The sequence below is a fragment of the Battus philenor genome, unplaced genomic scaffold (genome assembly GCF_028537555.1).
Source record: "Battus philenor isolate CCGP_79_NKW_IND1 unplaced genomic scaffold, ilBatPhil1.0.hap1 SCAF_19, whole genome shotgun sequence".
NCBI classification, from domain to species: Eukaryota; Metazoa; Arthropoda; class Insecta; order Lepidoptera; family Papilionidae; genus Battus; species Battus philenor.
The window spans coordinates 2,557,597-2,585,213 of record NW_027181681.1 but is presented as its reverse complement, the minus strand read 5'-3'; the positions used below and the strand labels follow the sequence as shown (position 1 = coordinate 2,585,213).

The 27,617-nt window shown below is 33.5% G+C and overlaps 4 non-coding genes across 4 annotated transcripts; all 4 read right to left on the bottom strand.

Moving 5' to 3' along the window:
• Window positions 1–3,998: 3,998 nt before the first annotated feature.
• TRNAC-GCA (transfer RNA cysteine (anticodon GCA)) lies at window positions 3,999–4,070 on the bottom strand. Its single transcript has one exon. It is a non-coding gene; the product is annotated as a tRNA-Cys (tRNA).
• Window positions 4,071–5,901: 1,831 nt separating this feature from the next.
• On the bottom strand, window positions 5,902–5,973 carry TRNAC-GCA (transfer RNA cysteine (anticodon GCA)). Its single transcript has one exon. It is a non-coding gene; the product is annotated as a tRNA-Cys (tRNA).
• A 6,677-nt stretch (window positions 5,974–12,650) lies between these two features.
• TRNAC-GCA (transfer RNA cysteine (anticodon GCA)) lies at window positions 12,651–12,722 on the bottom strand. Its single transcript has one exon. It is a non-coding gene; the product is annotated as a tRNA-Cys (tRNA).
• An 8,373-nt stretch (window positions 12,723–21,095) lies between these two features.
• TRNAC-GCA (transfer RNA cysteine (anticodon GCA)) lies at window positions 21,096–21,167 on the bottom strand. Its single transcript has one exon. It is a non-coding gene; the product is annotated as a tRNA-Cys (tRNA).
• Window positions 21,168–27,617: the final 6,450 nt, after the last annotated feature.

Here is a 27,617-nt window from a genome sequence, read left to right as displayed (position 1 = left end):
GAGTGTACCGTACATTAATTGACAGCAAATTAACTATGCATTTACCACTTTAAGGTTTTACATCTATAATAAATCACCGTTTCATCGCCATCATCATATAGGCCGATAGAAACCCTCCGCAAGGCATAAGCCTGCGTCAAACATTGCCTCGATAGCCAGTCTTGCGATGATCTTGAATAGTAATTTAAACAGAAAAATTAAGATACTTAATGGATCTCTGTGTTTGGCACTAATCGGTGTAACATAACTCCTGAAGATGCCCCGTGGAGGGGTGAAACATGTGTTGAGTAATTTGGCGGTGGCGGTTGTGTGATTCGCATTGTTTGCCGCATACGCATTTATCAGCGGGCTGGCGGGCGGTGCATTTTATTGCACGACTACCACTGCATGTGCGAAAGTGGCTAAATATTGGTCCTTTTCTTAAATTAAGATACCCTTTCAATAAAATGTTGTCGCTCTAACAAATTTAATAAAACTGTTACAGGCCTGTAATGTAGTACATAAATAAATATTCATATTAATTAATTAATAATAAAATACTTCAGAGAGATCACAGTATTTATTTAATGTTTTAATAATAAACAAAGATTATCAGCAAAAGTACAGCAGGATATTCAATCTTTCTTGTCTTTCTTATATAACATACTTTTAATAATGAATTAAAAATGTATCGTGTTTGATTTACTCTTTCTGTGTTTGCATGGAAAAATAATTGTGATTTTCTTTTAATTTTACCCGCAATTTATTTATTTTTATTTTCACACTGTAACAAAGATATTAAAAAGTTGTTATTAATTTATTACATTATTAAAAGTTAGCAACACATTTGACTTTTAATTTTTGAATGAATGTTACGCGTTTGCTGTTTAAAATAAAAATATAAAGCAAAACTCATAAAACCTTCGTGCTTCGATAGCTGTTCCAAATTTGAAGAGTTGAATTCTAAGAAACAGAGATTCGGGACGAAGCTTCGAATGCAGATGTCAGCTCGTTATTCGTGAAACTTTCGTAACTTGATTTGGTTTGAACCCGGATGAATTTTACTATATATAGACTCTTGAGAGTGTCGTCTACTTTTCACGATAAGAAAATACAAATAATGAAAAATAATTAATGTAAGATATTTCTGAGTTAGTGCCTAAATAATTGGAAACAGATGTAAATGCTTTAATTCGTTTTTTTTTTATAAATAAGCTGTAAAATCATCCCTTTAAAACTATAGGCTTCAAGCATGTAAATAAAACTTATGCTTTTATATACCCACAAGGTAATGAAAACTGTATTTACAGAAATTCTCTCGTTTCAATTTCCCCGAATCAATTTAACAAAAATTTAGTTACAAGAAAAAACTATATAAAAGTAAGACTTAAATAAACGCTTCTGTTTTCTATTCAAATTCATATAATTAGATTAAAAATTTATAATGAGAATATACAATAGATTGACTATGGTTCTTTTTCCCGTAAAATATTATTTATTGCAAAGATATCAATGATTTCTAACGAGTTATGTGTATAAACAAAATAAAACATTAATAGTAGAGGACATGCTAATCAAAATCTTATAGTTTATACTTTTTCTAATCACTCGTATCGAGGTTACTCCATTATTTGCTTCCCGTGTGCGCATAAGAAACAAATGAGGGTACTTCGTTCGTAGTAATTAAAATGGAACCTCGTTGCTCTGTTCATCGCCGATTGGCAACACTTAATTGCTCACCACTAGAGAGCAAGCGGCTCTGTGCTGGTAATCTCCAGAGCATTGAATAGGTATGATGCATGACGTTATATCTTCGTATTATAAATAGCAACAATTTATTTACATTATCACAATTACTAAATGATACATTTCATTATTAATATTTCAGCTGTAAGACGTCCATATAAACCTCTTCCTTATTTTTAATCGTTTATCTTTATTGCTGTAGGTCACGCTCTTCCTGGAAAGCCTTGGTCTAGGATTATACAAATTGCCTCCACAGGTTTCTTGACTTGCCTTTCTGAGGGCTTGCATCACCACCCGCACAGAGTCCACCCATCGGTTTGATGATCGCTTTCTTAGTCTCTTTCTTATCTAGAAAAGAAGCATATAGAAATTCTTTAATTGTCTCTGAGACATGTGGCTGAAGGACCCAGGATTACGCTTGTTTCAGATGGTGGAGAACCTAGTCTTTATACGGAATTGATCGAGAATAGATCTATTGATTCTCCTGACAGACCAGGGCATACGTAACATTCTTTGCTTGCACATATAAGTCTGTCCCAAACATTTACAATTCTGATTAAAAGCAGCTACTGTGGTTCACCTTGTAAATAATCGTCTTAGGCAGCGCTTGCGGACCCATGGTTTCTACTCCAAAACCTAAATAAGCAGCACATTGAGGTATACATATGAACAGCGAAAAACCGAGATCGTCTAGATGACTTCACCTACTTTTTTATATTATTCCGCATATTTAACTGACAAAAAAATATAAGCAAATCGCAAAACTGCAACCTGATTTTGTTGGCGAATATAGGCGCTCTTATATATCATTATTATAACGAAGACACATAAAGGTACACTATTGCATCATGCTTTGTGAAAAAAGTATATCTTAAGTAATTTCTAAGTAGGTCTCTCAGAGTTCTCAAATTTAAGTAATTGGTAACATCCCGTTAGAAATATATTTCGTTAAATATCTTCAACTTCTTCACGCATAGCACGTGGACGATCAAACAAGCATCCTTGCGGACGGTGTCATATACTTTCATCGTCTGATCTGTCTGATTTTAATCTTTAATTTTCATTAATATGTTACTAAAAATTCTTATGAACAGAAAAAAACAAATACTCGGAAACGTTTTACGATTGTGTATAGTAACACCGTTTACAAGTTTACAAACACACAATAGAGTTAAAGTTACATATTAAATGAATTTAATATCTAAATATAATCTATGAAATCTTTTTTTAATTGTCATAGGACACCCATTAGATATAGATAGATCTTTCCAATAAATTTTCAATTGAAGCGGTCGGAAGTGTCTTCCAAAGATTTTTACAGCTTTCTACGCTGCGGTTGTCTGTCTTTCATCTTGACTCAGAAAATTAAGGCTCGAGTGGCGATTTTATTAGTCAATACAAAAATATAAAATAACATATTAATATCAGTCAGATACTATATAAGCAAATCTGCTATTTCTCGTTTCCATTCTGCAAAATAGCCTATAAACCATGATGAGCTTCCGTGAAAAGTAAGTTGTAAATTCAGAAGTACTTTGAATGCGGTAAAAGCTGTTTCATAAAAATAAATAATTCATACCAAACTTCCGTCTCGGGAACCGTCTGTCTGGATACAAGAGCTATTTCACTTGTTTTGTTATTAACAGAGGTTTCATAAATACGTCTGCCCCGTCTCCTGGACGCTTTCGACTGTGAAAGGGAATGACGTAAAAATAAAGAATCACGTCCACATACCTGCAAAATAAACGAAATAATAGTGATATACTCTACCGTACAAAGGTGAACCAATTAAAACTACTAAGATGTCTTAGTAAACCTTTTGATTTTAGAATATTTTTGTCATTTAAATAACACATCAAAAATAATTTTTCAACTAATCTGTAAACACAAATAAACATAAACTTTACTGTATCAATTATTGTTTGTCTTTATATCATTTTATACTAATCATAATATACATATATATATACATATGTATATATAAACATTCACACAATATATCATAGTATTTGATTTCTTAATATATAGTTATTCTAAAATAAACAGATCAATTTGTAACTAAACACACTTTTCGATTACAGAGGTTGATATAAAATAAATTAAAATATAATTTTTGGAGAACAAATTTGTGAGCATTAAATTCATAAAAAATAATTTCATTGTGATTTATTTATAAAATTACCAATTTAAATTTAAACTTATGATGCTTGTTTTGATAATATTAGCCAAAATTAATTTTAAAAGCTTTAATAAACCAAAAGGATTACTAATTTAGGGGACACCCGGACTTGAACCAGGGACCTATCGATCTGCAGTCGATTGCTCTACCACTGAGCTATATCCCCCGTTGAATGTTCTACAAAAGTAAATAAATAATTATTAATGAAAATACTATTTAAGAAAATAAAACAAGTGTGTGTTCCTAAATATTTTAACTAATTTTTAAATTTCTGTAAACAACTTTTGTAATTATGGTGGAACAAAACGTTTTTTTATATAAACATTTTATGTTTATAAACCTACCACAAATGTGTGTTACAAGTGATGAGTTAAGGCATGGAAACACGGTCTCTCGATATAAGCCTCATTGGTAAACCTTGGAGAGGGCTATGATTACGAGATCGAATCAGAAATGAGACATATCCTTACAAGTTGAAGATATAAAAATATGTGTTGTTGTAGAGTTTCTTTCTTCTTCTTCTCCAATTATAACACCTTGGGTAGCAGAGTAAAACCAAAAATAAAACCGATTAAAAAATAGATAAAATATTGACGATCCACAAAAGTTCTGTTAAAAGTTCCAATGCTAAATAAACGAATTTTATCTTTTGTCTTTTAAAGTAACAATGGGCAGGCCACATAGCGCGCAGTACAAGTGACCTCTGGGATCTAAAAATGGACTAGGGATTGGTAAACGTAGCGTCTACCACCCAAAAAGTAGACAAACGTCCTTGTTAGGGTCTTCAGTAAGAGCTGAATGCGGGACTGCTTTCAACAGATCCAACAGGAAATCTACGGAAGTAGGTACGCCCCTTTAACATAGATTCACCAGTGAAGATGTTTTGGTGGAAATGTTTAGATGATTTATAAATAACATTTAATGTAAAAAGAACATATATTTAGCATCTTATCTTTCATTGTCGCAAAAGAAATATTAAGTCACAAACCAATATATATCTAACTTATAAATAACAGGTTTTAGGTTTAGTTTTATCTCTATAAAGATTTATAGTGTTGAAAACAAACAAATCTTCTTTACAACATTGCTATATTGATCATTGATATACAGATAGTGTGTTTGGTATGGTTTAAAATCATTAAAGCTGAATAGTGAATAGATGACTGTGTTTGGCACTAATCGATGTAACATAAATCCTGAAGATGCCCCTGGAGGGGTGAAACACGTGTTTAGTGATTTGACGGTGGCAGTTGTGCAGTTCGCATTGTTTGCCGCATGCGCATTTGTCAGCAGGCTGACAAGCGGTGCACTTTGTTGCACGACTACCACTGCTTGTACGGAAGTGACTAAATATTGGTACTTTTCTTACTTGAATAGTGAATGTAAATGCGCATTTATCGGTGAAAAGCAATAAAACTAGTTCACCATTCTTCTTATTTTCAGCCAATGGATGTCCATTGCAAGATATAGGCCTATCTCTAAGATCGCCACGATGATCGATTCTGCTCTCCGCATCCAATTACTTCCTGCGACTTTAATTATGTCGCCAGTTTACCTAGAAGGGGGCCGACCCGCAACGCATCAACCATCTCGTCGTCGCCACTCAACAACCTTTCGGCTCCAACCACCATCAGTTGCACGAGCGATGCACCGCCCACTACCATTTCAGACGGGCAATTCTTCGAGCTACGTCCGTGATCTTGGTTCTTTAGAAAATCTCCTCATTTCTGATTTCACCATTATCCTATTTATTTGTTCACTCTGAAATATGTTACAATAACTGATTTTTCTATGGAATGGCCAATAACTTCTTGCAGTACAAAATCTTCATGGACAGATAAGTAATAATTCAATTTAATAAATAGCTATTTAAATAAAATAAAAATTTTTAATGGTCGCCAAATTTTAGCACATTTGATGAAATATAATTTAGTTTATGGAATAAATCAATTTTGTATATATGTTATATATATGTTAATAAAAAAGGTTTGTTGAGAAGGGGACACCCGGACTTGAACCGGGGACCTATCGATCTGCAGTCGATTGCTCTGCCACTGAGCTATATCCCCTTATAATAATAATAATAAAATTAAATACCGCAATGAAATTATTTTCGGTATTATTTCTGACACCTTTTAAAATATTTTCAAACTATTTGAAAAAAAAAATATTAACCGTATTTCAAAGTGACCACTTTATACATAACTAGCTGTGCCCGCGACTTTCTCCAGGTGGAATTTAAAAAAAGAGATATTTAAATTATATTTTTTATAACTTTTTTTTTTTGGAAATAAAAGTAGCTTGAGTAACAGCCAGTATAAGTCCCGTTAAAATCGGTCCAGCTATTTCAGAGATATTATATAGATATATTCAATGCACGAAGTAAAAAGCGGTTATATTTTATTTTAAAATAGCAACAAACAGAAAAGGCCAATGAGAATGGAAGGTTCTCGAGTGGGGCCCACGAACCGGTAAACGTGGCGTAGATAGGACAGGACTATAAAGGATTTAAATAAACGCTTTTTCTTTATATTTAAATCACAAATATTTGTTCTATTTTTAAGACATAAACTAATTGTGATATTTCTAATAAATGTGATAAAATATGATAAGGAATTGAATATTGCTAACATTAGTAATACTAAAATACCTTTTTTCATATGACGAATTATAGAAATAACTGAAATATTTTACATTACATTTATTTTCTATATATGTACACACGCACACGCTTGTAAATTGGAGTGTAGCCTAAATCCTGAACTGAACACTCTACTGCTAAAAAGTTTCACCTGAACAACAATTTTCACAGTGGCATCGTATTTCATATAATGTTTTATGAATGTCATTTCAACCATAGAACATTCACTGCCAGACGTAGACCTCCTTTATATATCTCCAATAGGATCAGTAAGAAGCGGACTGCGTATAGTCTTACACGATCTTAAATTTTTAAATCTTTTTACTGACAAATAAGTATATATTTATTTCCTCATAGCTTTTACATCTGTTATCAATCACCGTGTATATTTGCTTGTCTTATCATCATCATTGCAGCCGTATGACGTTCACTGCTGAGTAAAGGCCTCCTGGAAAGACTTTCAATAAGGCCGGTTGGTAGCGACTTGCATCGAGAGCCTTTCGATGACCTTTATAGTGTCGTCTGTCTATATTGTGGGCGTATGACTTCTACTGCATTTGACGGTTCGTGGTCACTACTCTCCTTGATGTGGAGACCAAGGCTCCGGCGGCCATATTTTCGTATAACATGGTTTGTCAAAATTTGATAATGGTCTATTGCTTTTTTGAACTTGTACTCCCGGAGAATAAATAATAAGTTCTACAACATTAACATGCTTCAACTTAAACTACAGCTATTATTTTTTACAAATGCTCTCTGATGTGACAATTGCGCACAATAAATTCAGACCAGTTTTTTTTTTTTGTTTTTTTTTTTACAAATATCTTTAACGAAGTAACTTTTTAGCATTCAATTGATTCACAACGCGAGAGTAGGGTTCATTGTTTAATAGAGAGAGAGGCTGGGTGGGTGCACGGAGCAGTCGACTCGCGTAGAATGTTGAAGGAGGTCTGCAATGCATTGGTGTTCGATCATCTTTACATGTTATAGTTGTTTTAGGGAGGTTTTATTTAATAAACTTTTTATATACGTTTCATAATAACTTAGAAACAATAAACGATGGTATATAAACATGTACACAGTCAAGAGAAAGATATATGAAACGTATTTTTGCGCTAACCCTATGTAAATTAGATTACTTATAATATATATCCAAAAAGTAACTGACTTATTTTTGTAATATTAAAATTGCATACTTAAAATACACTCAAACCTAAACAAAGGGTGATTCTCTAAGTACTTGTATAGGTTCCAGCTAAAGGAGAGACTCTCGTGCATCTGTGAACAGGAGGTGAACCAGGACGTGGTGCACATCATTGATGGCTGTCAAATGTTTGGAGGACTCCGCTCTGATTCCGAAGTTGAGGTAGGAAAAAGGATGGAAAATGAGTGATATTAGATGTCGCCCCATATTCCTATAACTCTCTAAAAAAAAGTAGTACAACATACAATAGAGAAGAGACACGGAAATAAGTCAAAAAGAGTCGAACAATATCCCAAGCTATTCACGAGTAAAACCAATATAGGTACAGTAAATAACAAAAGATAATAATTACAAAAAAAGTCAAAACTGTGTAAATGGGGCAAATTGTAGTATAGGAACGAAGGAAGGTGATGCATGGAAGACTATATGAAATTGAAGAAAGGTAGACATGTAGAAAGGATAGAAAGAAATGATAATATAAGAGATAGTGAAAGATAAAAGGAAAAAGTGTTATAAAGAATAAAATGAAAAATTAGTTTACCCCAGTTGTAACGTTCCTGCCCCACACATGGCAGAAGAAAAGAGAGATTCCCAAAACGGAGGATCATCGTGGAAAAAAATACACTGCAATTTGTTTTGTGAAGTCCTTTTTCAGACAATGCATTTTTATTTGCGCTATGCACGTAATCACATTACATAAGTATAAAGTCAACCAATTATATTAAATATATATTGATTTCTATAATCGCGTAATTTATTATTGAAGCCACTAGAATATTCGTGAAGCCCTAGAGTAGCAAAACGAAAATATATTGATCGGAAGTATAAATTGAAGAAATGGAATAAGTTTTTCTTTATATCATCGGTAATAGGGATTTACCACTGTCTGTAGCGCTTGAGCAGCGACTTGAAATAAAATAATGTACCAACTAATATATAATTGAGTAAAACTTACAAATTTTATTGTTAATATGTATAAAATTTATCTGTGTTTACCCATAAAAGAAAATTGTGTAAGAAAAATTGTAAAAATTATAAAACGCTGTCGTGCCTCGCAGCTGGGAGAAGAAAGATCCGTATCAAATAGCGGCAAACCTCTCCCAACTGCTTAGAAAAGTGAAAAAAAAATATTGTCAAAAAAATAGCGATACAAATTAGAATTAATAAAAAAATAGGGATTTACTGCATAAAAATACATTTTAATTTTGTTGCGAAAAGTATTTTCATAGCTAAATGTTAAGATTTTTTTTCGTTTGTTTATGCATACATAACATTTTGCTTGATATAAATTTTTAGTTCTTTTAAAAGCATCTTTATTTTCCTCGCCTGATCCAAAGTGTCGTTATGCAAATTTATATAACCTCGACATACACGAACAACCATCCTTTTGTTTAGTATATACCTTGTATTCAGATGAAGCGTTTAACTTAGTTGCTTATAACGCATACATCAAATGTTTGGAATAGTTTGACGACAGTGTTTACTCCTGAATAATTATTTATATAGTGATATATATTGCTTATATAGTGAATATAAATAGTGTACAGTGGGGAGTGATGTGCTTGGGGTTTCTCTACGAGATAGAATAAAAAATGATGAGATCAGTAGACAATCCAAATAATCAACTTACCTCAGATGTTAGGCAAGTCGAAGAGGCAATGGGTGGACCAAAAAGCGAATAGTGCAGATATCCTTCAGGTCCTTAAGATTCTGTAGCGGAAATAATGTGTTAATGAAAATCTACATGTAACATAGAGCATATTGAATATAACAGGTGGTGCAAAAGTGATGTCATAATGTGAAGATACCTTAAATTTTACTAATGATACTACTCCATAGCTAGTTAACAACTAATCCAATTTTAAAATTAAATATCAAAACGAACGAACGAACAAATTTAAAATTAAATCACAATAAGACATTACTATTGCGCCACCTTTTGCTAGTGCACTTGTATTACAGAACTTTTTATATTTTATTTTACACAAAATTATAGTCAGTTAGTTATAGGCTATATCTATACAAATAAATAGACTTGAAGTGTCTGTTTGTAATATTAAAATTTTAGCCTTTTGCTTATTTAGTCATTATTTACTGCACGCGCATTTATCAGCAAGCATGGCGGACGGTGCACTTCATTGCACGACTACTGCTGCATGGCGGAAGTAGCTATACATTGGTCCCTTTCTTACTTATGTAAGAAGCATATACCCTCAAAAATATTAGATTATTGGAATGTTAATTTTAATACAGGTAAAGATTAAGGTATATGTGGGGAGTGCAAGACTATTCTTCATAGCGATCTTTAGCGGAAAACTATACCTTGTTGTGGTCTTCTATTGGTTAAAAAGTAGAAGAAAAATAAAAGAAACAATGATAAAAATTAATCCGATTTAAACTTAAACGTAAAGAAATTAATATTGGGAGTACCGGAAAGTAATTTGTAATTTTTAATTTAATTTTTTACCGTTCTGGCATTGAAAATTTTTATACTAGATGGCAAAAAATTGTTAATAATGTAGGTAAATATGATATAAGGATATTGTTGTTTAGAATTAAAAATTTGTTAAAAATGCAGTCGTGTGAATTTAACTTAAGAAAGCGACATTATCAGGTCCTCTAATATTTGCATGTAATAAATAACATAAAGGTATTTTTTTTTTTACTTTGTTAACTTGGAAAATGAGATTTAAAAATTAATTTATACATTTTGCGTTTAATGCATAATTAATCGATAATCAAATGAAATATTATTCCTTGCACTCAGTAACTTAAACGCATTGTATTTGTCTATGATTGATAGTTTCAAATTGTAAATACAATAAGGATCGTTGTCCCATCGGTGGGATTGTGCGAATCATTATCATACACATAAGTTTTATGTAAATGACAATTGTGAGCCTTGTTATTGATTTAACTTGAACTGACTAACGGATAGGTGATCGCCCACGTGGTCTTTTTATCGCCTACTATCGCTACGAAGAGTAGTTTAAGAAAATTAACAACTAGTCTGCGTTTAAAATGATGTTGTAATTAAGTATTAAATTAAGTTACTTAACTCTATGATAATTTAGTGGTTTACAATTGTTAATAATCATCTTTAAGCATAGGTACCATTCCAATGAACGGAAAAATTTCCATACCATAGGACTAAAAACTCTCAATCATTTTATTTTATTTCACGTGAATAATAAATTAATTTTACTTTACCGATAATTTTTCAGCGAATTCCGAAGGTAGATTGAGTTTAATTCGGCAATAAAGTATTAAAATATTAGCGGATTCTCATTAAATCCACACACAAACATTTAAAATACAGACATTAAAGATTTTAAAATGATACAGTGGAAATTATTAATAATACGAAATATTGGTGAAATAAATCCAGATTTGCGTGAACATTTTTACACACTCACTACGTACTGTTAGGCAAGATAGGTGCAAAGGTTTCTTCTTAAAGTAAGCTAGATTAAACAATAGAAAAGTGATAACTCCAAAACCTCCAAAATCTTCTCGTCCGAAATACCACAACGTTCGAAGACAAAGATCTTTGTGTTCGGCAATGTGTGTTACCGGTGATAATATACGGATCCGAGACGTGGTCACTTATGATGGGACTTATAAAAAGCCGTTCAAGGTCACCCAGAGAGCGATGGAGAGGGCTGTGATATAAATTTCGCTGCGAGATAATAATATTGCACGTCTGAAATGACAGTGGGCGTGAAAAACTACTCGTGCAACCGATGGCCGATTGGACCAAAAGGTTCTAGTGGCGACCACTAGCCGGTCGACGCGATGATGATAAGCCGCCCACTAAGTAGGCTGACGTCATAGCTAAAGTCATGGGAAGTCGCTGTATGCAGGAAGCGTATGTCTGCACTTATACGATATTTGTAGATACCCCCAAGAAATGATATATTATATATGAAACTACGCCTTACGAAAGCGTAGCTATGATAATCTGTCATATAATTAGTGAAGATTTTAAGTTTATATGGTCACCGGAAAACGCCGGCCGCTTCCAAACAATCTCTTCGGAACTCTGCGAGGAAGCGCTATGTCAAGTTAAGGCTGAATTAGTAATAGATTTTTTTGCACTGTCAGCTACTTCATAGTGGAAAATATAAATAAAAAGGCATAGCTCTTTTGGGATTACTGAGTAGCGATAGCACAGTGCTAGAGAACTGAAACTTGTGATTGTAAGTTGCAGGTACGGTTCCTACAGAACAGTTTTAGGTCCGTGGTACCCACTCCAAAACCTTAAGGCCCCAGAGGCTATCTGTTCTCCGCTCTATGTAGCCTGCAATTTTGTGATACGTAAATCTGGCTAATGGACCATAAACATGGGCTACGCATAGTAAACAGAAAGAATACCTAAGTCGTAAGTTTTGTTGTCAAAATTTCTTTTCTATGTCTTAAAAACCTTATGTCTTGAAGTAATAAAGTTATCAAGATCATTTTACATGTATTTTCAATCCATAAGAAAATTAATATTAATAAATTTGCCTATTGTAAACATAATTAGTCTCACGTAAACAAAGATTATTTTTAATATAAAATTACCATTGTTATTATACTACCCAAGCGAAGAAATTTGAAATAAAAGCAGACGAGACTGATCAAATAATTGCCGGCAATTTATTATTTAAATCTTACAGTAATTTGTGAAAATAACAGTAAATAATTTAGAGAAATATTGATGAAAATGATTAACCATCATAATTAGTTTTTAATATTTTATCTACGAACGCTTTTTTCAAAATAAATACGAAAATTATATTTTATCGAGTCTTTGATAACATTATGCGTTGGTATGATAAAATACTTAATAATATACACAATTTATGCAAATAATTTATGTAAAGAAAAGTAAAAATATTGTAATCAAAATTTGATAGTGTAGGGGACACCCGGATTTGAACCAGGGACCTATCGATCTGCAGTCGATTGCTCTGCCACTGAGCTATATCCCCTGATGAATAGAAAATATAACGAAAAATCGTATAAAAGAATTTTCCGAGTTACAAAACTTTTAGCCTATTGTCACCAGAATTTTAAATTCATTATATAAAATTCTATTGATCTCTATTTGCGTTTTTTATATCAAAACTTGCTGATCCCGCAAACGATGTTTTGCAAAAAAAATTGATATTTTAATTTACACATAAAAAATAAGGGTTGATCGTAGAGGGGTGAAAATTTATGATTGTATGTATTCTTGTATGCTGTATCATATAAAAATAAAAAATTTCGTTAAAAAATTTTTTTTTTTTTAAGTGTGAACAACCTTTATCACTTAGGGGTATAGAAAATAGATAGTAGCCGATACTCAGACCTACTGAATACGCATATTAAATTTGGTAAAAATCGGTCAAGCCGTTTCAGAGGAGTTCAAGTTCGAACACCGTGACACGAGAATTTTATATATTAGAAGTTGCTTTGTTCCGTGTTTTAGTATAACATTTTTTATTGTTTTTAAACTTTAAACTTTATTTGTTTTAACAGTAATGTACAATATTTTAACACAATATTAAATCGTAGTGGTAGAATCAAAGTATATAAAAATATTACATTGAGCTTGACTCTTATAACATTTAAGTATGTTGTCCTTATTATAAAGACTATATTAACCATGAACACCTGTCAAGCTGGTTACAATATACAATGTGTTATATAAACACAAGTATATGTTACCATTATATTTACCATTACATTACCATACCATATATACCATTGTGTTTTCTATTGTATCTAATCTAGATATAGCCTGTTTCTTAGATATCAAAAAGTTCTAAAGAGTTAGCGTCTTATTAAAAGACGTTTGTAACACTTTATCAATTTATTTAACACACGAACAAATTTTTATTAGCGCTTGAGTGCGAGCAAAAAGGACGTGCATTCGTCGTAGGACTCTGGGGCGCAATGTGCTCTGCGACCGAGTGAAAGCGGGCAATAGAACAAAGGCGCAAAAGAAACAAAAGTAACAAAAGTTCTGCGCCCGCGTCACCGGTGCGTGCATGTGCTCGCTGCACTAATTCGGCACACTAAGTTCGCCCGTCGGCTACGCTCGCCCACAAAATCTTACACCTATTATTCATTCAGACATCACGTCAGTGTATATACGACTCCCACAGTTTCATTATTTACAAATATTCAATTAAAAGTATAGTAGTATTGATTTCATTAGAGATAATCGTAACCAGGGACCCACCACGGCATATGATGTTTGCCCACGAGGTGGACAGGAGTTATAAAAGTCGTTAGAACACGACTGAAGAAGATGTAGACCGCTTCCAACTGGTTTAACAATCTATGAGGAACGCCCATATCCAACAGTGGTCATCCTATTGCTGTAATAATGATCAAAATCCATGAAATCATTCTGCCTTACTCTAACATCAGAGAATTTGATAGGTACAAATAAAATATCATACAGTCTTTTTAAATTAATATTCTAGATAAGGACACTTCCTACCTTATTACTCAATTTCGGTTTGACTTTGTTATGGAACCAGCATAATGAATTTGAGTTTTGTAATTGAATTAGGGGGACTGGAAAGTAATGTAATTTCTGCACATGTCAATATTTAATTGTCATTTGGTACCTCATTACATACTTAGAAAACGTTGTATACTAGATGGCAAAAGGTTGTTAATAACGAAGGTGAATATATTGTTGATTAGAAACAAAAACTCTGTGTGTGAATTTAACTTAAGATAGCGACATTACTCCCCCTCCCTTAGTATATTACTTCTTGATTTATACTGTTTACGTGAATACCACGTCGCTGTCAATCATTCTGGTACTAAGCACTGGTGTCATCATTCCTATCGTTATGTGGTGGTGAAATAAGATAAGCGGATGCTATTGATAAAATTTATTGTTCACACAACCTATACAAAGGTAGGCGCGTCGGAGCGAGAGTTTATTAGGGCGTGCTTGCGTGTGCGCTGATGTGCAGCCGAATCCAGAGTGCGGTGGGTATTTACCTCCCCCATATTTTTCCTATAGGACTGATAGAAATGTCTTCCAAAGACGTTAAAAAGATGATTACCTGGTCGATGGTTTCCCAACGCTGAGCTTACCAGTCCGTGATCTCCACCCTTGTGATGCAGTAGAAATGTGGTCACAGTTGATGAATTGACAGCGGTGATTATTCACTATACTACTTAGTCCAAACGCTACGCAATATTTTGTTTAAACATAATAAAAGTTTTATTAACGATTTCTGCTTTCCATCTCGCGATTATAAAATATATAATCATCGAGCATCGACAAATACGGATAAAATATATGATTAATTAGTCAAACTTCGATACAGTTTCGATCCAGATATATATCTCAATTAATAGCTGTTGGCAGTGTTAGCTAACACTAATAACGAAGTTCGAAATAAGTTAAGTTAGTACTTTAGAATTTCAGAACGACTAAGTTATCACACACAAGTCTTCATAAGTTTTGTGGGCAAAGTATAGCTGTGATTTTCTTACTGCATTAGATTTTGCTTTTCCGGGCAGTTGCCCACCTGCTATGTTTTAATAAGCAATATTATTTGATAATATAACGCAGGGGCGTAGTTATATATACATGTGTATATATATATATATATATATATATATATACATGTATATATAACTACGTACATATATGTATAACTATATATATATATATATATATAGTTATCTACATGTATATATATAGATAACACACGACCGTACCATTACCTAGGCGGGCTACCACCGTCCCTAGATGACAACTAACGAAGATATCCCTCGGAGGCTTTGTGAATGCTCGAACAAGGAGTCATCGAGCAGCGACGCTGACTTATTGTCTGCTTATAAGGTCTTTGCAATACTCGCTATCACGATTAAAGTTGTATATGTAGTTATACAAACAAAACAATATGCAGTTTGAATTACGAAAAAATAGGTTGTTAGTTCCTGTCTTTAACTTTTTGATGTTAAAAATCATACAGTTACTTTTACAGCTTTAAAGTTTAGCTATAGAGAGGTGAATATATCGCTCATTTGCTGCTAAATAATGGTATATCATATCTAAAAATCAATGGTATCTGAAATAATGAATATATATGATAAGAAGCGTTTTTGAAATTCGGTTTACTATTTTCAAATTCCTTTATTTATTATCTATCCTCGCAAACTTTTGGGCCTGTAGCAATCTTGTAAAAACAATGAATATTCCAGAGACGTTGCTTACAATTTCATATATGTTGATTGGAAATGGGTGTAAAAACTTTTATATTTAATGGAATCGGGCGTTACCTCGCGGAAGTCCATCCTAAGTAAGAAAAGGACCAATATTTAGCCACTTCCACACATGCAGTGGTAGTCGTGCAATAAAATGCACCGCCCGCCAGCCCGCCGAAAAATGCGTATGCGGCAAACAATGCGAATCACACAACCGCCACCGCCAAATTACTCAACACGTGTTTCACCCCTCCACTCCCCACCACTCCCTCCTGAAGATGCCCCATCTTCAGGAGTTATGTTACACCGATTAGTGCGAAACACAGAGTGAGCTCAGTCCGTCGCCGCTAAAAACTTTTTGCTGACTTATAATCTAAATTCATTTATTCCTTTAAAGCCTTCGCACTTATATCTAATCATTCTAAATTTAAAGAATTTCCAAATATGCGTAAAAATTTTTTAAAGTAATCGAAACACAAATTGTAGGAGAACAATAAAGTATATTGTAATACGTCAGGAATTGTAAACGAGTCACGTATTTATTTCAAGTAAATAATTAATTGTTCGGGTCATATCTCATATATCCATGTAATTGCCGGCGTTGAAGAGGGTGTGACGGGAGGCGTTTGCCACTGTATTGTACATAGTACATCTCTCCTGACGACTGCCGCGTCCCGAAATTCGCAGATAGTTTGACCTTCATTAATAATAATAATCCGACGTGAATGTTCGGAGGTTCTACGTGGGTACTTCTAAAAACTGGTATCATAAATATTACAAATGAAATATCCTAATGACAGGAACTTCGACATGGCCTTTTTGATTGTTTATTGTGTCTAAAGATCAACGTCACGGTCCGGTCATGTACGGAATACTGAAGCCTGTGAATGAAAGAAATATGAACGACAACCGGTTGGAACGGCTTCCGTCCGACTTCTGCCGATGACCACAATGCCGTCAGGCTATTTCGTAAGTGAATGACTTATGTTGCGCTTATCGAACTGTGGTTTCTATTCCAGAAACATAAAGTTCCAGTAGCCATCTGTTTCATGCGCTATTTGAAGTATAAATGCTGCCATGACTGACTTGTTTAAACTTACTGTGTCTCTCTATATTTATAGCAGGATTATATAAGTATATATATACAAATACATACGTGTGTGTATATACATATATATATATATATATATATACATATGTATGTATGTGTGTGTGTGTGCGTGTCAGAACTCTGCAGTTTCGGCCGGCGCTAGTTGTTCTTGCATAAATATGAAAGGGGCACCGCCTGGTAAAATCGACATGTATGTGTGGAATCTAGAATTATAAAGAAGACTCAAGAACGAAAGGATATTTTTTTTTCAAACACATCGTTTTCAACGTTATTTTTCTATTGTTACTTTAGTGTACAGTAAAGTGTATAAATAAATACAATACAATACTAATAAACATTATTTTAATTCTTTTAATAAAGGATTACATTTAATAATTAGAACCGTATTTTCACCTTAACGTTGTGACTAAACCAGCCAAGTAAGTAACAATACGGCAAGATTTATTTGCATAAATAAGCTACACGAGAGATTGTAGACTCACTCTGAAAAGTGTACGCAAGCCGTCTTTTCTATTTCCCGAGCTGACAAGTTAAAGCCTCGAATATATTGCGGAATTTTCCAGATGCAAGACGGTATTCAGCTGTGTTAAGATTTGCTTGAGTTTGTCGCTTGGAAGCCAACTATGGTTATGTAGTTGGGAAGACTTTCGTAAGCGTATAGAGGCTTTCGAAATGTGGACATATAGACGCATGCTGTCCATAAGCTGGACTCAGAAGGTGACCAACGTCGAAGTTCTGAAACGAATCGGCCATATACGCGCACTAATGCTCACAGTAAAACGAAGGAAAATCGCTTACTTGGGTCACGGTCTTCGACACCAACAATACAATCTCCTTCAACTTATCATGATGAGAAAGGTCGCTGGTAAAAGGAAGGTTGGTAGGAGAAAGAAGTCGTGGCTTCGTAACATTAGAGACTGGACCGGAATCGCCAGCGCTGCTGAGCTATTACGCAGAACCAAAAATAAGGAAGAGAGCAGGAAGCTGATAGCCAACCTCCACTAGTTGGAGAGGCACTTCAAGAAGAAGAAGAAGTTGGGTTTATTCATAAATTTTTAACTCTGGTATCAATCAAGCTTCTTCTCACTCCCTTTTCTTCTGTAGAATCTTTCTAGCTGTTCGCTAAATAGGGAGTTTGATTATCGATCTTGCCAGCGAAGGCGTGACTGTTCATGAGGTCTTATACTGCCCATTTTCTCTACAACCAGTGGTTTGTCGAAATTATTTGATTTTCGGTGGTCAAAATTACTTAAATAACATTTTTTGCACACACCATGAATTACCACAATGTAGTAAAATATTCGAACATTTATTATACTTCATTTGAAATCGTAAAAATGCAATAAATTATACGAACTTTTACAATGTTTCAGACGTATTATAAATTATATTTCGACCGCGACTTTCACCAATATAAAATTATTTTAAAGCGTATTCCGGTAGTGAATTGGTGTTAATATGAAAATGAAGTTTCAAACAATAAAAATTGTTATTTTTGTTTGAATCGAATACGAATAAAATGTGATATTAACTTATGTTTTTGTATGAAACATTTTCTCGACCTATATCCCTCAATAACTAAAGATTAAAGTCTATAACCTGTATATGAATCTCGTATGAAAGTGCCGTAGTACAGACAGTTTAAATTCACTTCTAGCCTCATTAAGAAGCTCACAGTAGGTCAGCGAGCAATGATGCTATAGATTTCTCAACAAGATGGTATTATCTAATAGCTTCAGGCGTTACCTTGCGGAAATCCATCTTAACTAAAAAAGGGACTAATATATAGCTACTTCCCCTATGCAGCAGTAGTCGTGCAATGAAATGCACCGCCCGCCAGCCCGCTGACAAATGCGCGTGCGGTAAACAATGCGAAACACAACCACCACCGTTAATTCATTCAACACGTATTTCACCCCTCCACGGGGCATCCTCAGGAGATGTTACACCGACCAGTGATAAACACCGAATGCTTAGCGCTGGTGGTGCACTTCATTGCACGACAACTGCTGCATAATGGAAGTAGCTATATATTAGACCCTTTCTAAGATAGTATTAGGAATGAAAAGTCCGGTAAATAAATGAAAGTAACCGATAAAGCCTAGCAGATTTGCAATTTAAAAATGACAGTGCCCAGGCCACGTACCGCGCAGTAAGGAGGTTCCGTAGTGGAACCTTTTTTCCTGGACCTTTATCCACAAGATGATATAGTAGGCCGCTTCAAAATAGACTTATTGTTAATCTAGGGGTTAAGTCTATATCTATGTTGACGTCCTATTTCTGATATGATGATGATGATATAAAAACGTATGAAGAATGAAATAGTTATCAAAAATACTTGTAAAAGAATTGAACCAATATTTAGCCCGTAAAGGGGTGAAACATATGTAGAGTGAATTAACGGTGGTAGTTGTTTCGCATTGTTTGCCGCATGCGCCCGGTGCACTTTGTTACACGACTACCACTGCATGTGCGGAAATGGCTAAATATTGGTCCTTCTCTCACTTAGGATGGACTTCCGCAAAATAACGCTTGATTCCATTAAATAATTAAAAATACTTGAATTATTTGCATTTTATATAAAAAATAATATAATTAAAGAGATTTCCAAAACCTGTGAGCACTGGCAATGTTTTTCATGGCAACCAAGCCATCATAGTGATTGGCTGTAATAAATCGAAAGTTGCAATAAGATAGCAATCCTTACGTCTTTTTCTAAATGATATATATTTTAAATTAGATTATTTAAACTCGTCTTGTACATTAATGTACCACCCTGCATCATGTGTGTCACTACTCAAGATCTTGATCCATTTTAGTTTATAATGCAATGTATTAAACTATCCATCCCGGTGTTCGGCTTTGTTTATTGCCTTGGATGCTATTGAATCTAACAAAGTTTGAACCTGATAGTATCAGTGTGGCAGCGGTCTCGTGTTCGCCGTCAATCTAACTCTCATATAATCAAAAGTGTTTTTGTTAATGAACAATAAGGAGTTTAATAAATAAGTATACGTAATATGATAAATAAAATCATTTTTACATACACAAAAAGATGAAAATTGTATGAGATATTTGCAATAAAGACACGATCGAGTCATCCATCCTGAAGAGCTTCGAAAATGTACCCTTGCGGTGTGCCAATGTCACGTTTTTAGTATTTTAGTGAAGATATTGCATAACGTAATACATTCAAATAAAATTACAAGGAAACTCCACGCGGAATATAAAGCAGGCCATCTCCAAACTGCCGCGAAAGAGTCACTTGAATGCAGTGTATTTCGGTTTAAAACAATATCAACCTTATACTATTCTATTAGAGTTTAAATACGTTTAAAATGTACAAACAAAGGTAATAAGTAAATTTAAAAATTTGTCATTTTTATGAATTCGTATAATAACATTTATCGTACGAAATTCAAATTGCTTTTATTGTTCTTAGGTACTTTCTTATTTGACTTTCTGTTTGTTAGCTAGTTCTAACTGGAAATGGTCAATGTTCAGTGTTTTTAGAGCGATAAATATATAATAGTTACTAAAAATAAATGGGTTTAAAAATATAAGGCATAGAATTCTTTCTTTCTTTCTTTTTAGACGATGGCTGCCCACTGCAAGGCATAGGACTACCCCAAAGATCGCCACGATTATTGATCTAGAATAATTATTAGCAGTTAATTAATTATATCCTAAAATACATTATAATAACAATAAATAATTGAACAATATTTTAATATTTTGACAAATAAAATAATTAATAATAATGGTCTTAGTAGTAACAGAAGTTTTTAATTAAAAGTAAAGAACGTGGAGTTTACTTTTTAAGTTGTATTGTACTATTTAAATTTGTTTAATTATTATTGTGAATTAATAATGTAACACAAAAAAGCTTCTAAATTTAAAAATATTCAAGTAATATTTTATGGAGACGTCAGTGTGATAAAATACTACAGAAGAATATAATTTATGGTTTTATATATAATTACATATGGTGTCCTTAGAAACATATCAATCAAAAATTCGATTCGAAAGGGGACACCCGGATTTGAACTGGGGACCTATCGATCTGCAGTCGATTGCTCTGCCACTGAGCTATATCCCCTTATAAATTTGTTTCCAAATTTAACAATGTTATAGTGTGTGGTAATCTAATATTTTTTATAAAAAATCAACAATATTGCAATGTAACACAAAATTTCATAATACGCAATCCTTTGCATCTCCGTTACTATGTATAGATATTTATGCAATGTATTTCTTTTTAGTCTTCAACGATATCGTTTCAACTGGAAGATGTCCACTGCTGAATATGGCCTCCCACACAGGTTTCGAATAAGACCGTTTCGATACGGCACACATCCTGCGTCTTCCGACGGCTTTAATAAGGTCGTGTGACCACCTTGTGGGTGGACGTTCTACCTTGCGCTTGCTTATCCGTGGGTACCACCACTTTATGACCTCAGGGTCCATCTTTTCTGCGTAACACGTAGCCTGTTCACTTACCACGTTAACTTACACATCTGCTAGATAGACTATCTTGGTCAATTTCGTTCGTCTATGTATCACTTCAGTGTTATCTACTCCATTCTTCTTCCTTTCGATCTTCTTTTTAAGCTTAGTACTTAGTTCACTCTTACCAAAGCTCTCTTCTTACAGTCGACCGTCGAGGAACTTCAGGGATTTAAGGGCGATTCTAAGACATGCCACATGAGATCCATTCGTCAAAAACTTAGGCGTCCTGTGGATTTTGAACTGAGGAGTGGTCGTTAGAACAAGCCCTTCGTCCCGTAATAGATAATTCGATGTAAAGAAAAACACTTGCCGGATGGTTAAAACTTATAATATCACAGAATAAAAAATCTCAATCTGATTTCCAATTATTTCTTTTGTTATACAGCAGTTGAAGCGACACGTCTGCTCGGTAGCGCGGCGCGTCAGAGAGAGAGCGATACGTACCGAGTTTAAAAAGAGACATATAAAAACAGATGCGTTCTTAGATAATAAATTTGGGTGCGTTCTACTGAACCCCACAGAACCATTTTTTCTACTTAACAACAAGTCTTTCCATCGTGTCGTTTTTAATTGATCCGATGGTATAATTAAACTAGAAGACACTAATTATCATAAATAATTAAACCAAAAAAAACAATTGTTAAACGAAAACTTGTAAATAATACTATTATTTAATGTCAATCTGTTAAGTGATAACAGAACTTATAATTAAAATGTACTCAAAATATTGTTAGTGACCACAAAAACGAGTAGTGGCAGCCCAGAAGTAGAGGACTGATACGTGAAATCGTAAATCGCAGGTAATATTTTCAGGATTCAATTATATAATTTACACTTTGTACATTAATTATATAGGATTGCCACCGCTCACAGATACGTTTCCAGATAATGGCCAGAAGGATCCTCTATGTGCCATGATACCACACTGCAATCGCCAACCTGCCTGCCGAGCGTGGCGATCATTATATATCCCCTTATAGATATCTTTGAGGGAAGCCTATGCCTTACAGTAGGCATTTGCTTTGCAGTGGGCGTCTATGGACTCTTTTCAGGGCCCTTTAAAAACCCTTATAGCTTTAAGTTACGCCTTCAACCCGAAATATACATATTAACTCAAGTAAATAAGTATAAAACTTGATCAGATTTTTTTATGTGTTAAAAATTACCAAGGATGGAATATTTGAATTTTCACGCAAAAAAATCAGTGCCAGCCGATATTTGTCAATATCTTCACTCGCTTAGAAGAGAGCAAAAATTGAAATGTTGTTCATCTAGATGATATAATTTTTCAAAAACGCCTTTCCTGTAAATAAACAATTTATAAAACATTTTAAAGGTTTTTTTATATTAATTATACAAATTTTAACTTACTTCATGGCCCATCCCATATAAATTATACTTGACTAATAACTTAATCTTTTGATTTACGTAATCGCGTATTTCCTACATGCACGCCGCCTGCACGATGCATGTGACCGTTAAAGTAAGCCTTAAAAAAACTTAAAAGCGTCCTTTGCCTTAAAATATACTCGCCAACTTTACAAACAAGTCCGCAATGTGTTTAAGTTTGCCGCGAGGAAGTTTCTTATGTCGTCTATGAGCACATATAGTACATGCTTGTTAGATATTTAATTTACATATCTTTTTTTTGTTACGATATATACATGTGTGAATGTTCCTGTATGACAGATGTATTTGATTTCGAAAATGATTTTTTTATTAAAGAAAGAATTATTCGTTGGCTTTTGGTTTCAATCTCGCTATAAACCCAGACGGAAGGAATTTACTGTCCGGTAGAGGAAATAGTACGAAATCGGGAATTGTTCGAGAATCCAGGTGTATCAAGTTCCACAGTAGTCGATTGTAAAAAGCGATTAACTATTAAGTAAAAAAAATGAAAGAAAAAAGGAAGGAGTGGACTACACTGAGATAATTCATAGATTAATGTTAAAGAGGCTTTCAGACAGCCCTGTTGAAAACCTTTAAGCCTATATTCGGTAGCTTCATTTTATCTATGACAAATAGCGAAACGCAAAGGATTCCAAGGAGGTTATATAAGAAAATCTTATGTAACATTATAATATTTCTAATTTCTCATTAAACTTATTTATCTCTTTAAAGTTACGCACTTTAATAATTTTTCTGGCAATAAGAATTAATAATAAAATTAATTTGTTTTATTTGATTGTTTAAAGATTTGATTTAACACAATAAACTATGTTAAATTTTTCTTGTGTAATAATGTGAATGCTTTATAATGGAATCAAAAAGAAATTTCAACATCACGGGATTTTTTCTTATAAAAGAACTACTGAGTTTCATATAAGATGACATTTATTTTACTTCGTGGTCTTTGCACCAGAAACTAAGAAAACATCGACATTGAAATAATTCTTGTAGCGAAAAAAATATAAAACAGTCGATGCGATATGAAATTGTTCACGCTCACGCAAATAAATAAATTAAAGACGGTTTAAAAAACTGTAATTACAACTCTGAACAAAGTTATATACATAAATATATTATTAATATAAATTAAATTGACTACAATATCTCCATTAGCTTTCATTTTATATGAATCGGAAATTAATTAAAACTCTGTAACAATAAATTTACAAATTAAACACTCAATTTCAAATCCAATTTGTGTGAATAATTGTAAACATATAAACGAGTGAAGTCTAATTATAATTTCATAGTAACATAGTACCTATATGATTATGACTTTATGATCCATGCATTATAAATTCTTTTAGTTTGCGCACGAGTACCAGAGATGTAGATAATCATCAAGCCGTCTATAGTTAAATATCTAGTGATTCCTATCTATTACGCACTTCCCGTTCTCACCGCTGACCTAACCTGCCATTGATTAACATTTACTCCTATAGAGTAAAAAAGATGAGGAAAGGAAGGCGATGAAAGCAAGAAGGAATTAAAGAATAAAAAAAATGCGAGATATTGTGAAAGATAATAGGAAAGAATAAAAGAAATTGAGAAGAATGAAAGTGAGTGTAGAATAAAGATAAAACCCTGAAAAAAATATTTGTAAATAAAGTCCCTGTCCTAAACTAAATAGTGGTACGAGAGGCTCCCAATAGAGGGGGCCATAAAAAAAAAACATTTACTCAAATCATCATCATTATATCATCTGCTAGATGACCACTGCAAGGTATAGGCCTTCCCAAAGATCACCACTTGGCTTGTGAAATGGAACTGGGTAAGATCATTACTAGCGACAGCATCGCTTCCCTTTTGGAAGAAGAAGAGAGCTACCACAATTTCTGGCGGTTTTGTAGAAGGTAATATGGGATGTAATAAAGCGTAACTAAACCGTGTAAGGTGAAAACAATAGAATATTATGGAAAAGTATCATAATAGTATTGAAAAAAATAACACGAAATTGAAAAATTATAGGAAAGAAAAATAATAATATTCTATTGGAAATGTAAATAATTAAGATTTCAAGAAATGTGGCCAGGGATAGGAAGCAATGCGTGAATGTAATATAAATGATTGTTGCAAGAATAATAAAAAATATGAAGGATGAAAGAAGGAAGAAAGAGAGAAATTGTAAATGATGAGAGAGAAAGAGTGAGAATAAGAAAAAATTCGTAAAGAGATAATTATAAAATATATTCCTGTTCCAAAAATAAGATATGAGTACTAGAGGCCCCCAATAACGGAGGCCATAAAAAAATTAAAAAACAAGAAATCTCACCGCGATGACTGGTCTTGTTGTAGTCTACACACACTATAATTTCTAAATACACAAACAAGTTTGTTAGTCGTAATTATAAATAAATACATTTAAAAAACTTTTAAGTTGAACGGTTTTTTGATACCCATATTGTGGTGGTTGTGGAAAAATATGTACCTAGTCCGCCATATTGGAACGGCGTCCATCTTGAATTTAAAATTTTGACATAATCATCGTGTCTTACTAGTGTAGCCCTTTCATTTGATACCCATATTGAGTGGGTTAAGGAAAAATATGTAATCCGCCATTTTGTATCGGTGGCCATCTTAGATTTTTAATGTTATTGATTTTATTATATTGTATTGTCGTCTAAATTAAATGTATGTACCAAATTTCAAATCAATCTGACAACGGGAAGGTGCTTAAATTTCAATTTCTAATTTTGACCCAAATAAATAAACAAATAAATTCCGTACGGGTCGAACTAAATAAAACCGTTTAAAAATAAACAGTATCGTCTGTCAACACATCGTCTTTTTTTTCTTGATTATTTACTAAGAAAACAATAAATATAGTACAAATGAAAAGTTTTCTAGTTAACATAGTGTGATATATTAAATGTTCTGAAAGGTGTTTGGCTTGATAAAAGCTTACGTATATGAGTAACCAAGGTCGACGACGTGGCTACTGGCATTACTCGTTTGAGGTGGCAGTGGGCGTAGCCGAAGGCTGTTGGGAACACAAAACATTCTCAATTGGCGACCCCAATCCGACAGACACAACGTGGAAAGCCTATGTGTACCGACGACTTAATAAAGATCGTGAAAATAATGAATGTGGGCAGTGCAAAGGCGGTCATTGTGGTGACTTTTAATGTCCATCAGTGGGCATATACTAGCTCACATGATGACCATGATATCTTATCCAAAATTACAATAAGAAACGACGTGTTAATAATTCAAATTACTAGATTCCAAAATATTTTTTTTTTACTATCTGCCCTTTGCAAGCTTTTACATCTAGAACCAATCACCTCATATACACGATTCTTTAGAACAAACTTTTCTTTACGAAACCCACTAAGCGCAACTCGGCGAGTGCTGCACTGAATAAATTATGAAGCATTCGTTTTTCTCGAGATTTTTCGTTAATGTTATCTCAGTACAGCTTTTAAATTCATTGAACCATTTTCAGACGGGCCGATGTATAGTATCCACGTCATTATTTATTTTATTGAATCTTGTTTTAATTTACAAGTTCTCGTTGTAAATTAAACGAACAAACATACTGCTATTTGCATTTGTATATATAAATAAAAACATAACTTTACACGTAGATAAAAATATATTCTGTAGTAATATTGCTTCCAAAAAACCGCCATATTTAAAAACTCCCGCGGACGTCGTCACAACGCTCATAACCGTTCTCTCGTCTCGCTCACTCGCACGGCGTGCACTATACGCGCTCTTGCTTGCACCCTTGGCACGCAGCCAACGCGCAGCACGCGCGCCTCCGTTTGTAGTTTTCTGAGAGTCTGTTTGGAACTAGGGTTCGACGCGTGACCGCACGTAGGCGAATTATAATTTATTTTTAATTATCGTAATTATTAAATTGTATTAGATAAACGTTTTTACAAACCACATTACTTTTATGTTTTTATTTTAAATATAAATAAACATTAGTTGCACATTAGGCAACAAAATTCTTCGGTCAACATTTTTTGGTGTTGATGTAATACATTTAATTATTTCGATTTTTCTAAGAAGGTCGCTGCGGGTATAAGATTGTTTACAGCCACTAACTACATGTCATATCAAATTAAATAAATAATAAATATATAAAATGAACAAAGACTTTTTAGTTATTTCACTTCGACTCTTACACTGTAATATTACCTGCAATATTTTTATTTGCTAAATACTTTAATGAGCAGTGGTAACCCAGCGATAGAGGACTGAGACTCGCGATCTTAGGTCGCCGGTTCGGTTCCCGGGATACTGAGCATTAATTACAATTGCCACTACTCACGTCATCTACCAAACGTGGCAATTATATTGTATCCCTCCAAAGATGTCTTTGGGAGAGGCTATGTATTGCAGAAGGCATCTATGGGCTGATGAGACGACGAAAATATACCGCAATACCCATCTCGTCCTACAAAAAAAAAATGGTCACAAAGTATTTCAATTTTAATTTACGTAACATTTTTACTTTAAAACATGGTCACCGTATTTTATTCAGCTGTGAAATTAAAACTAAATATTTATTTAGTGTTCATAGCGTTTTTCGATTATAATTTACATTTTAACGTCAATATTTATACTTTATAATTGATATTTA